Source organism: Dermacentor silvarum, chromosome 3 (assembly GCF_013339745.2).
Source record: "Dermacentor silvarum isolate Dsil-2018 chromosome 3, BIME_Dsil_1.4, whole genome shotgun sequence".
In the NCBI taxonomy this organism is placed as follows: Eukaryota; Metazoa; Arthropoda; class Arachnida; order Ixodida; family Ixodidae; genus Dermacentor; species Dermacentor silvarum.
In genome coordinates, this window is record NC_051156.1 from 138,565,838 (window position 1) to 138,577,733 (window position 11,896).

General features: G+C 48.7%; 1 pseudogene; it reads left to right on the top strand.

The window, feature by feature from the left end:
- Positions 1-2,745, top strand: part of LOC119444820 (uncharacterized) — a 48,343-nt pseudogene extending 45,598 nt beyond the window's left edge.
- The last annotated feature ends 9,151 nt before the right edge of the window (positions 2,746-11,896 follow it).

Here is an 11,896-nt window from a genome sequence, read left to right on the forward strand (position 1 = left end):
CTTTTAACTGGAAACCTCATATCGACGAAGTCTGCAAGAAACTCAGTAAAGCTTGTTTTCTCTTGCACAAATGCCGAAACATATTTGACATACCGACATTACGAATAATTTATTTCAGTATATTTCATAGCCATTTAAATTACTGTTTAGTTAGCTGGGGTCACACATACCGCACATACCTAGAACCAGTTATTATACTCCAGAAAAGAGCAATACGCTTTATTACAAATTCAGACTATACTGCACATACGCTACCACTCTTCCGAAGCCTAAACATCATGCCGTTCACCATTCTAATTGATTATAGAACTGCACTAATGGTCCAAGCTAGTATTAGCACCAACTATCCAGTCAGCTCATCACAATTTTTATGTTCTCGCTACGAAAGCCGTAATAAAGTAAAAGGCAACTACCTTACTCAGCAAACAAAAAATATTTACGGTAATAGAAAACTTGCAGCTAATGGAGTCGCTGTGTGGAATAACCTTCCACTAGAAATAAAACAGAGTAGAAATTTCTCCTTAGCATTGAAAAGACATTTTCTAAGTAATATATAGCCACCTAATAAATTGCTAAGAACCCCCCCAAAATGTTTTTCGTTTCTTGTTTCAGAACGTGTAACCATTTTCAAATAACTACCATGTATGCTTCTGTTGTACGTTATTATATTTGTGTATAAACCCTCTTACAAAGTGTTATGCTTATCATATACGTTCTACTGTTAATTGTACAATTCTAACAATATGTATGCTAATGTTGTGAAACTTACTTATATAAATGCAGGAAACGTTTTTATATTGCAGCGTGATAATCATGTTATAATTAGTTTTCTTTAAGTATTATAATGTTAGTAAAATATTGTTTGTGTAATTATTGTTTCGTTATGTGACATGCTCTTTTTCATAATTATACTTGTATGAATCCCAACTAGCCTCTGGCTAGGGATTCAGATGCATTATTGCAATTTAATTTTTTGTAAATTGTTTCATGTCAATAAAATTCAATTCAATTCAATTCAATTCAATTCAATAAACGAGGGAAGCGAATCGCCATCTGGCCGCGACGCAGTCCACGTTGAAGTCGCCAACGAAATAAGCTCCGCCTCATTCCGAGTGTATTGTGAAGCTCGCGCTGGCAAGAACGGGGCTGTGCTGAGCGTCGGGTCGCTTCTCAGCCATTCGCTTAACGTGTGCCCTCATTACCTTCCCCATTCGCTCAGTGCCGAAAGGGCACGCACGTTCGGTCGCCGTCGCTAGCTTCCCGAGGACAATTTGCGCGGCTGTATGACCCGACTGGACACACATGCATGCGTGGCAGCGACCTGACCTTCGGGACGGCACGTACTGGCAATAACTGCCGGCTGAATTTTAGGGCGCGTGCCTCTCAGTGTCCGTTAATTCGGTTAGGCGCACGTATAAGGCCCGGAGTGTGTGTGTGAGTGGCGGGGGTCTAGTACTCTTTTCAAGCTCCTCTTTTTGCAGTACATTTTTTTCGCTTTCCGTTATAATTGTTTGTGAAAATAATAAATAGTGACTGATTTTGTACGCAATATTTTCACATGTAGGTTTGCTTTTTTTCTCTCTAGGCGCCCATTTCAAACGGCCGAGCTCTCAATGAGTCATCTTGTCAAGACAACAACAGAAACGATGACAACAACAACAATAACAAGAACGGCAACAACAGCAAGAACAAAAAAAAACACAACAACCAAAACAGCTGACGCTTTGAATACTCCACTCCACTGAACGTAATTCATTACCGTTATGAAATTCTACAATTCGGCGCTCATCTAGCCCACTTGACTTCTTCTACCTTATGGAACCATCATCATCATCATCATCATCATCATCATCATCATCATCATCATCATCATCATCAGCAGCAGCAGCAGCAGCAGCAGCAGCAGCAGCAGCAGCAGCAGCAGCAGCAGCAGCAGCAGCAGCAGCAGCAGCAGCAGCAGCAGCAGCAGCAGCAGCAGCAGCAGCAGCAGCAGCAGCAGCAGCAGCAGCAGCAGCAGCCCAGCAGCAGCAGCAGCAGCAGCAGCAGCAGCAGCAGCAGCAGCAGCAGCATCAGCAGCAGCAGCAGCAGCAGCAGCAGCAGCAGCAGCAGCAGCAGCAGCAGCAGCAGCAGCAGCAGCAGCAGCACGCAGCAGAGCAGCAGCAGCAGCAGCAGCAGCAGCAGCAGCAGCAGCAGCAGCAGCAGCAGCCAGCAGCAGCAGCAGCAGCAGCATCAGCAGCCAGCAGCAGCAGCATCAGCAGCAGCAGCAGCAGCAGCGCAGCAGCAGCAGCAGCAGCAGCAGCAGCAGCAGCAGCAGCAGCAGCAGCAGCAGCAGCAGCAGCAGCAGCATCAGCAGCAGCAGCAGCAGCAGCAGCAGCAGCTCAGCAGCAGCAGCAGCAGCAGCAGCACAGCAGCAGCAGCAGCAGCAGCAGCAGCAGCAGCAGCAGCAGCAGCAGCAGCAGCAGCAGCCAGCAGCAGCATCAGCAGCAGCAGCAGCAGCACAGCAGCAGCAGCAGCAGCAGCAGCAGCACAGCAGCAGCAGCAAGCACAGCAGCAGCAGCAGCAGCAGCAGCAGCAGCAGCAGCAGCAGCAGCAGCAGGCAGCAGCAGCAGCAGCAGCAGCAGCAGCAGCAGCAGCAGCACAGCAGCAGCAGCAGCAGCAGCAGCAGCAGCAGCAGCAGCAGCAGCAGCAAGCAGCAGCAGCAGCAGCAGCAGCAGCAGGCAGCAGCAGCAGCAGCAGCAGCAGCACAGCAGCAGCAGCAGCAGCAGCAAGCAGCGCACAGCAGCAGCAGCCTATTTCTATGTACTTGCAGGACGAAGGCCTCTTACAGCGATCTCCAATTACCAGTGTCTTGCGCTAGCTGATACCTACTTGTGCCAGCAAGTTTCCTAATTCTATCACCTCACTTAAATTTCTGCCACCCTCGACTCCATTTCTCTTCCCTTGTCACCCATTATATAGCACTAATGGTCCACCGCAGGCACGGAATGCAGGCGTCTACCGCAGTTTGCCCTATGCATTACATTGCCTGCCCAGCTCCTTTTTTTTTCTTTAGGCGAGGCTTTATAGACTATTTTACGGAAGCGCTTAGGTGCCGCCATCTTGGCCTGTTAACGCTGCGGTTTTCTGTCTTTAACGAGGAAGTGTACGTTACTACAGTCGATTCGCAAGCATGAAAAAAGTTGTATAAATGCGATCAGCATTCCAGGACCATGTTACATCACTTCGCTTCTCACAATGCTTCGAAATTGTTTGTGTAACAGCACAATATGACGGCGCCCATGAATCGAATATGATATCTGTTTCGTGTGATGACAGAGAGCGGTGGGCTGACATGGCAAGTCCCTGTTTATTATTCCGTGCTCCTTTTTATACTACACATTCTGGCCAGAGTTGCCAGACCATATGACGATACATCATCCTTCCTTAGCGCACTGCAGTAAAGCCGACTGTAATAAGCAAAACAAAACGCTGAAACAAAATGCCGAAACTTCAACATAGACATGAAAAAAAGAAAAAAATTACCCTCGATAAGCTACACAATTTGTTCGAAGTCTTTTGCGTATGACAGCTTCGATGGTGGGCGTTTGATGCAAGTCGATCTTCTAGAACTCTGTACCGTATATCACTGCATGCCCCTGCCACACCTTTGTCATTTGTCTCGTTGCCACCTTCCTCGGGTTCTTTGTCCTGCATCACACCAGGATGGTGAACAGTGGTTGATGACGTAGCATTGTCGGTAGCTGGCGTCATCTCTGGAAGGTCAACCATGCTTGCTCTGGTTGAGCCTGGCTAGAAGATACTGCTCGATGGAGTACATGTCGACTGTGGTTACCCTGCATCCTGCGCATGCTCACCGTCTTCATATTCCTTATCCGTGTCTCGCAGAGTGAACCTTTCCTGTGTTTTGAGGATGTGCTACCTGTTTAGTCTTATGGTGCGGCCTTCTTCGGTCCTTAGCATGTAAGACCTGGGATCGACGCGGTCTTGAAATGTGGCTTTGATTGTCCACTCAGAGTCATCTAAAATGCGCACGGTGTCTCCGCTGTCCAAGACTGGAAGTGAGGATGAAGCCTTGGGTTTCTGCACGTGCTTCTTCACCTCTGCCACAGGTCGAACCGCGAAGTCCGGCAGCCGTCCAAGCAGCCGCCTCCCCATCAACAGCTCAGCCGGGCTTTCGCCGCGTTCCAGGGGAGACAGACGATAATTCAGGAGAGCCACCCAGAACGCCTCCCTGGCGTGCTTCGTTCTCTTCAAGAGGCGTTTTACTACCTGCACTCCCTTTTCGGCCAGACCATTCGCTCTCGGGAACCTGGGACTGGAAATCACATGTGCAAAGTCACACACCCGCGAAAAGTTATGAAACGCACTGGAGGTGAATTGCGGGCCCCCGTCGGTGTGTATCTCGAGCGGTATGCCGTGCCTTGCAAACATCATTTCAAGTTTTCTGATGACGCTTTCACTCGACGTCTGTGTCAGATGCTCTACTTCCGGATAATTAGAATATGCATCATGCGCTACCACGTACGAAACCCCCGAGTGTTCACACAGATCTACTCCAACCCTTTCCCACGGAAAACCTGGGGCAGGGCTGTTGATGACCGGCTCAGCCGGTTGGCGACATGCAAACTGGCAGCACGTGCGGCACTTCGCACTGAACTGTTCGATCTGTTTCTGCATTCCCGGCCAATACATAAGAATCCTTGCTCTTGCTTTCGTTTTGTTGAGCCCGAGATGCCCCTCATGCAGGCGTTCCAGCATTTCCCTGCGCAGTTGCCTTGGAATAACCACTTTGCAACCCTTCATTAATACTCCATCTACGTACGACAGCTCCGATTTCACTGCAGTGAATGGACCCGTTATTTGACCTTGTTCTAGGAATGTTATGACTTTCCTCAGCTCTTCGTCTTGTTGCGTTTCTGCCTGCAGTTTTCTTTTCATCTTGTCACTGACGAGGCTTTCGAGGACTTGAGCATCGTGCACCCTAACGCGCTCATCTTCGCTTGGCCGAATGTTGTCTTGAGCTGGGATCCGGGATAGCGCATCGGCTGGGAGCAGTTGCTTTCCTGGCACAAAGTGCAAGGTAAATTCAAAACGCATTAGTCGCAAGAAGAATCGCTGCAGACGAGGAGGCATTTCACAGAGTTCCTTTTTGCTATTGCCAATAGAGGCTGATGATCAGTCTCTACTGCTATCTTTGTGCCAATAATGAACTCGTCAAATTTCTCCCATCCAAACGTGATTCCCAGCGCCTCCTTTTCAATCTGCGCGTATCTTGTCTCGGTTTCCGTGAGCGCAAGCGATGCATAGGCCACTGGCCGCCAGCCTTTATCATGAAGCTGCATCAGCGCGGCTCCCAACGCATTCCTTGAGGCATCTGTGCTTATCTTGATTTGTTTCCGTGGATCGAAAGCTGCTAGGATGCGTGCTGACGTTAGCAACGTGCGAACACTTTTCCACTCTTTCTGGTGAACGCTGTTCCAGTCGAAACACGCACTTTAACGCATTAAACTGCGCAGCACCGTTGTTTTTTCCGACAAACAAGGGAGGTACTTTCCGAAATAATTCACTGCGCCTCGTATTCTTCTTACTTCCTGCTTTGACTTTGGGGTTGGCATGTTGGCGACACACTTCACGAGTTCTTCGTCCGGTTTGATTCCTTCATTCGAGATAACGTCTCCAAGAAATTCGATTTCTCGCGAGCCAAATATACATTTCTCAGGATTGAGCGTGAAACCGGCTGAACGTATTGCTGTCACTGCAGCCCGTAAATGTCTGTCGTGCTCTGCTTTTGTCGTTCCCCATACCAGCACATCGTCTATGTATACACGCACACCAGGGACCCTGTCTAATGCGTCACTGATTTCTCTCTGAAATATTTCCGAAGCAGAACTTAGACCAAATGGTAGTCTCAAGAATCTGTATCGCCCGTACGGGGTACTGAACGTGCAAATTCTTGACCACGCATCGTCCAACGGTATTTCATAAAACCCCCGATTAGCGTCAAGTTTTCTGAACCACCTGGCTCCTGCTAAATCTGCCTCGATGTCTTCTCTTCTGGGAAGCTCGTAGCGTTCGCGTTTGATGTTCTCGTTTATGCGCCGCGGATCCATGCAGATTCGAATTCCTCCGCCCTTCGTTTCAACAATGACCAGTGGACTCACCCACTCTGCCAGTTCCTCCATTTTCACGATGATGGCTTCGGCTTCCATGCGCTCCAGTTCCTTTCGCAAAGGGGCCTGTCTCGCGTGTGGCATTCGCCTTGCTGGCACCGCTACCGGCTTGGCTCCGTCTATCATTGTGATCCTGTAGGGACGTTTGACACAGCCGAGTCCTTTGAACAACTCCGGAAATTCTGCCGTTATCTGCTCTCCCAGACTAGTCTGCCTTGAAATGGCGTGGGCGCGTGTCACCAGGCCGAAACACTCGCCGGTTGAAAGTCCCAACAACGCTTGCTTGCCTTTCTTAACTATAAAGAATGCGACCTGCTGCACTTTGTTGCCCAGCCGCAGTGGCAATGTGGCTGTGATGAAATGCTCAATCACATTTCCTTCATAGCTTGTCAGAACTGTCTTGTTTTGGCGCACTTTCGCAGCTGTTTTAAACCTTGCGAAAATCGAGTGAGGCAGCAAGTTTGCCTGCGCCCCAGTGTCGACCTTGAATGTCACTGCTTTCGTGCCTATTGTTGCATCAATTGTCCAGTCGTGAACCACCGTACTTGCCACGCTGCTTATTTGCACAGCCAGAATTAGAATTCATGTTCAGAATCTTCGTTTTCTTCGTATGCTTCACGGTCCACCTCATTAACTTTTCTCGTCTGCAGCGAATGACAAAATGGTTCTGCTTACCGCAGTTTCCGCGCGTTTTTTTTCAGGCTGGACACTTCCTAGGTGGGTGGACTCTGTTGCAATAGGTGCGCTGATGGGTGGAATTTTTCCGAGGTTCACTTCGGTCCTGTTTCTCCACAGCACAGGCCTACGCTGCTTGCGGTTTCTTGTCCCACAGTTGGTCGTGGCTGGCTGCCAGCTCAGCTGCTTTGCAAAAGTCTATAGCCTTGGAGAGGATTAAATCTTTTTCCTTTAGGACAGGGGACCTGAGCTTCGTATCTTTCGTTCCACACAGAAGTTCGTCACTCACCATTGAATCCTTCAGGTCTCCAATGTTGCACGTCTGCGCCGCTATCTGTACATCTCTCAGGAATTGTTCGAATGTTTCATCTTGCTGCTGCGAGCGGGAACGGAAAACATGCCTTTCGTACGTTTCATTGCGCTGAGGCATGCAGTACTCCTCGAATTTTCGGACAATGAGCTCGTAGTCCTCCTGTTCCGCTGGAGCCAGTTGAAATGTGTTGTAGACATCAATAGCCTCTTGTCCAGCCACGTGTAGGAATACAGACGCTTTTTCCGCACTTGCCTTGCTGTCCTTACCCGTCGCTTTGAAGTACAGCTGGATGCGCTGCTTGAACCTTTCCCAATTTGCGGCGACGTTCTCCGAGAGGACGAGTCGGTCAGGGGGCGGAAGCGCTTCCATCTCGGTTGCACCGGGCGACGCTGGACGACGAGCAGACCGCGCAACAGCGCGCGCACCGCCTATCTGCGGCGAGCCGCTTCTGACACCATGTTTCGTGTCATGACAGAGAGCGATGGGCTGAGAAGGCAAGTTCCCGTTTATTATTCCGTGCTCCTTTTTATACTACACATTCTGGCCAGAGTTGCCAGACCATATGACGATACAATATCGTCTATAGGCTCACAAGTGTCGGCGGGGGTGGTGGTGTCACGCGGAAAAGTGGGCCGATCCTGATGATAGTGCAGAAAGGGACCAAGCTTAATGTCACATACCAGGGACAAGAAAGAAAGAAAGAAAAGAAAGAAAGGAAGGAAGCAAAGAAGGAAGGAAGAAAGACAGAAAGAAATAGAGAAAAAAGAAAGAAATCACGTGTCGGACACACCCGCATTGGATACGTTACTCGCGTGATCACGTGACACGCGCGCGACCAATCAGGTTTCTTTGGTGTCTCGCGGGGCCCTATCATTTTTTTTTAAATCCTCCTTGGCCCCTAGGGACATGGAAGGAAAGCGGGTTGGCGCGCGCTCCTCCGGGCTTCCCTCGCCTCAGATAAGTTTCGGCGAATAGATGGGAAGGCCACGCGTGGTGCGCTGTGCAAAGGAGCAAGCTGCGTTTGATGAACGCCGGCGTGAACTCGCTCGGGAAAGGGCTCGTCATCGACTTGCCGATTCTATCGTGAGGGCTTCCCTAGCCGAGGCTCGCTGTCAGTGATCAGCCGACGATCCCGAGGCCAGGGCTTCCGAAGCTGAAGCCCGGCGTCAGCGACGAGCAGAGAATCCCGAGGCGAGGGCGTCCGAAGCCGAGGCCCCCCGTCAGAGACGATCAGAGAACCCTGAGGTGACGGCTTCCGAACGTTACCCTGACGAAGGTCAGATACACACACGACAAGCTTCGCTTACCCCCCGTTTCTCGACAGGGGAAGGGCTGGGGATTTTTTTTCTCTTTATGTCAGCTAGAATATCGACTATATCTCCATTTGCTCTCAGATGCACACTGCTCTCTTCCTGTCTCTTAATGCTACGCCTAACATTTTTTGTTGCATCGGTCTTTGTGCGCTCCTTAACTTGTTCTCGAGATTCTTCGTTAACCGCCAAGTTTCTGTCCCATTAGTTAGCACCAGTAGAATGCAATCATTGTGCAGTTTTCTTTTCAACGACAGTGGCGAGCTTCAAGTCATAATTTGGCCATCTTTGCTGTATGCACTCCAACCCATTTTCATTCTTCTGTGAATGTTGTCATGATCTGGGTCCGTGCGCCGACTATTTGACCTAGATAAACCTACTGCTGCACAGACCGCATTCCTTTCTGTCTCTATGTTGTTTTATTTTATTGCCATTTTCCTTGTTTTTGATCTCTCTTAATCACTCACGTATTTGCAGCACTGCAGGAAAGTTACGAATAAAATATGTTAATAAGCATGTTATTAAAACGATGGGCCCTCTCGACGTTGCCCACTGGAAATAGTTGAAATTAAGGTGGCCTTTTGAAACATTGTTAAAAAAACATCGCCAGCCCTTCCCCTGTCGATGAAATGGGGGTAAGGGAAGCTTGTCGTCTGTCTATCTGATCTTCCTCTTGCTTTTCTTTCTTTCTCTCTTTCTCCTCATTTTCTTTCTTCCTCTCTTTCTTCCTTTCTCTCTGCCTTTCTTGCCTTCTCTCTTTCTCTACCTTTCTCTCTTTCTTTCTGTCCGTGGTATGTGCCATTGAGCTTTGACCCTTTCTGCACTGCCACCAGGATCGGCTCACTTTTCAGCGTGACACCACCACCACCGCCAACACTTGTGATCCTATTAATCTTAGGATGCATGTAGAGCCTACATGCATGTAGGATCTCTAATTAAACTTTGCTTAAAATGCTGCCCTGTCAGTTACGCTGGCGCATTGCGGTGAAATCCGACAGGTAGCCGTAGGCGTAATGTCCAATATATCTGGACATTTGTACGTTTTTCGTGCCCTGAGCAGTGGCTCTTGCTCACTCATTTCACTCTTCACTTCAATTCAAATTGGTAGAATAAATAGAACGTGCAATGAACTCAATCTCTTACGACTGCTATGAGTAATTTAGAGTTAGTGCGTTGGCGCATGAAAAAACTTTGCACAAATTGGACGCGTGACCACCGGGATTGTGATGGTTTTGGAAGAGAACATAGAACATGCCAGCGAGAGGGCACCGCGTAATTGTAATGAACGTTCGAGTTCTGTAACAGCGTTTCAACGAATGCGGCACCTGGCTCGTCGCATCGCGTCACATGAACATTCTAGCACATCGCATTCATGTAAACGGGGCTAAGAATGCGCTAGGAAAGCGCGCCACAATATTGCACCAGACAGGGTTGAATTGAGTCGACTTACTCGTGTAAGACGACTTTCGGAGTGCATGTAAACGCAATCGCGTCGCATTAGGAATTATGGGAAGGGAATTTGCAGCGGATCTGCTGCACTCGCCGAGCTGCGGTACAGCCATATCGCTGTGAACATGGCGACCCGGAAGGCGACGCTGCAACCGCTGCTTTGGCTTCGATGTGCGACACCGTATGCCGCCACCATCGCAGAAGGGGTAATGCGCTACATGTAAACGCTGGCGCATCGCATTACTCGTGATGCGTTAGGAAATGTGATGCGCTACTGTCGCATTCTGTTGTATTCATGTAAAACGCGGCTTACAGTCATATGATCATGTTGGCAGGGAAAAATATAGAACGAAAGGAGAAGAAGGAAAGGAAAAGACTACACAGACGTTTGTGTTGTCCTTTTCGTTCCTCGTATCCTTGTTTGCACACCTGCCATTGCGTAACATGTTCTTCCAAATCAAGTCGAATGTGAATACTTGAGAAAAATAACATTTGAGCATCTTATATTTTCTTACTTAAGCAACATAAAATATTCAGTTGGCGCGCAGTCCGCTTGATAAAAAAGAAATATGTAGGGGAGATTAGTGATGGCTATTCATATTACCTAAATTTTATTAGTTTCAAAAAATGGTTAATTGAAACACAGCACATGGTATGTACAATGTGCAGGTCTCTTTATGTACAGATTAAAGTACTGTAGCACCGCAGCGGCACAGTAATAGTTGAGACGCGCTGTGAAGTTCCTCAGACTACCATTGTGGACATCGCTGAGCAAGCGGAACTTTTGTTCAGCATTACACGACACGATGCGTAGACAACACAAGCACGCGTAGAATTGTGGGAGCGCGGTCTTTTGACGTCAGTGTGGCGCTTGAGCAGTCGATAGCATTTAGAAGAAACGGAGACCAAAGTACGAGGGTGATACTTATAGAAAGCTTCGCTTTCTATCAGCCCCCGCTGCGCCGAGCCCCACGATGCAGATAAATGTGGCGCCACTGTAATGAAGTGTTCAAACTGCAGCGGGTCACATGAAGCTTCATCGGAGAATTGCCCACATATTGAAAAGGAAATGGCCATCTTGAAAGTAATGGTGAGAGATCATTCAAATCACCCAGAAGCCGCCGCTAAGATTAGGAGGCGACGTTCCCGTCGGCGACGTTCTTCAAGGAAGGCTGTTGCCTCTACGACGCGCTTGCCACATCCTATGACATCACCTCCTCCTCGGCTGCCCAGACCATACAATGCAGAAAGGACCACGAAGGACAAGACTACTGAGAACGACAAGGCCACATCTGCCGAATCTTGGCTGGTCCTTCCAAAACGACAACAAGCACCAACAGGATCGCAGCAAAATTCTGATGGACAACCCTCGGCGTCTACTGCCAGTGATTTGTCCGACCAGGACAGGCAAGTGACTGTAATGCGGCACTCACTAATTAATACAATCCGCATAATCCTGAACAAGCTACAAACACCTGTAGCTCGAAGTGCTGTGCAAATACTGGATGCATTAACTCCAGTGCTTGCTAGCTTCGTGTAAGCACCATGGCTCGACCAATAGTCGCCTTCCGCACTGAAGTTAAAGGTGCGTCGACCTTCCAGTGGAATGCCAGAGGTCTCAGGACCCGCATAGCAGACTTTCGCCAATTAGCTTTTAGATATCGTTTCCCCATACTGGTCATATGCGAACCAAATACATCGACTCCACCCAGACTGTCTGGTTACGAACCTTTCGCCTCATCCACATGTGGAGCATTCAGCAAAGTAATTGTCTACATCCGCAAGGATCTTCCGTATGTCGCTCACGCGGTAGAGCCACATGACGACAACCAATATGTGTGCCTGCATGTAAAAAGGAAGACTGGGTCATTTACACTTATTGGCGCCTACCTATCCCCAGCGGGTCACTTTGATGGCAAAAGGCTCAAGAAAATATTGCAAATGACCAATGGCCCCTAGGTTATCACAGGTGACTTTAA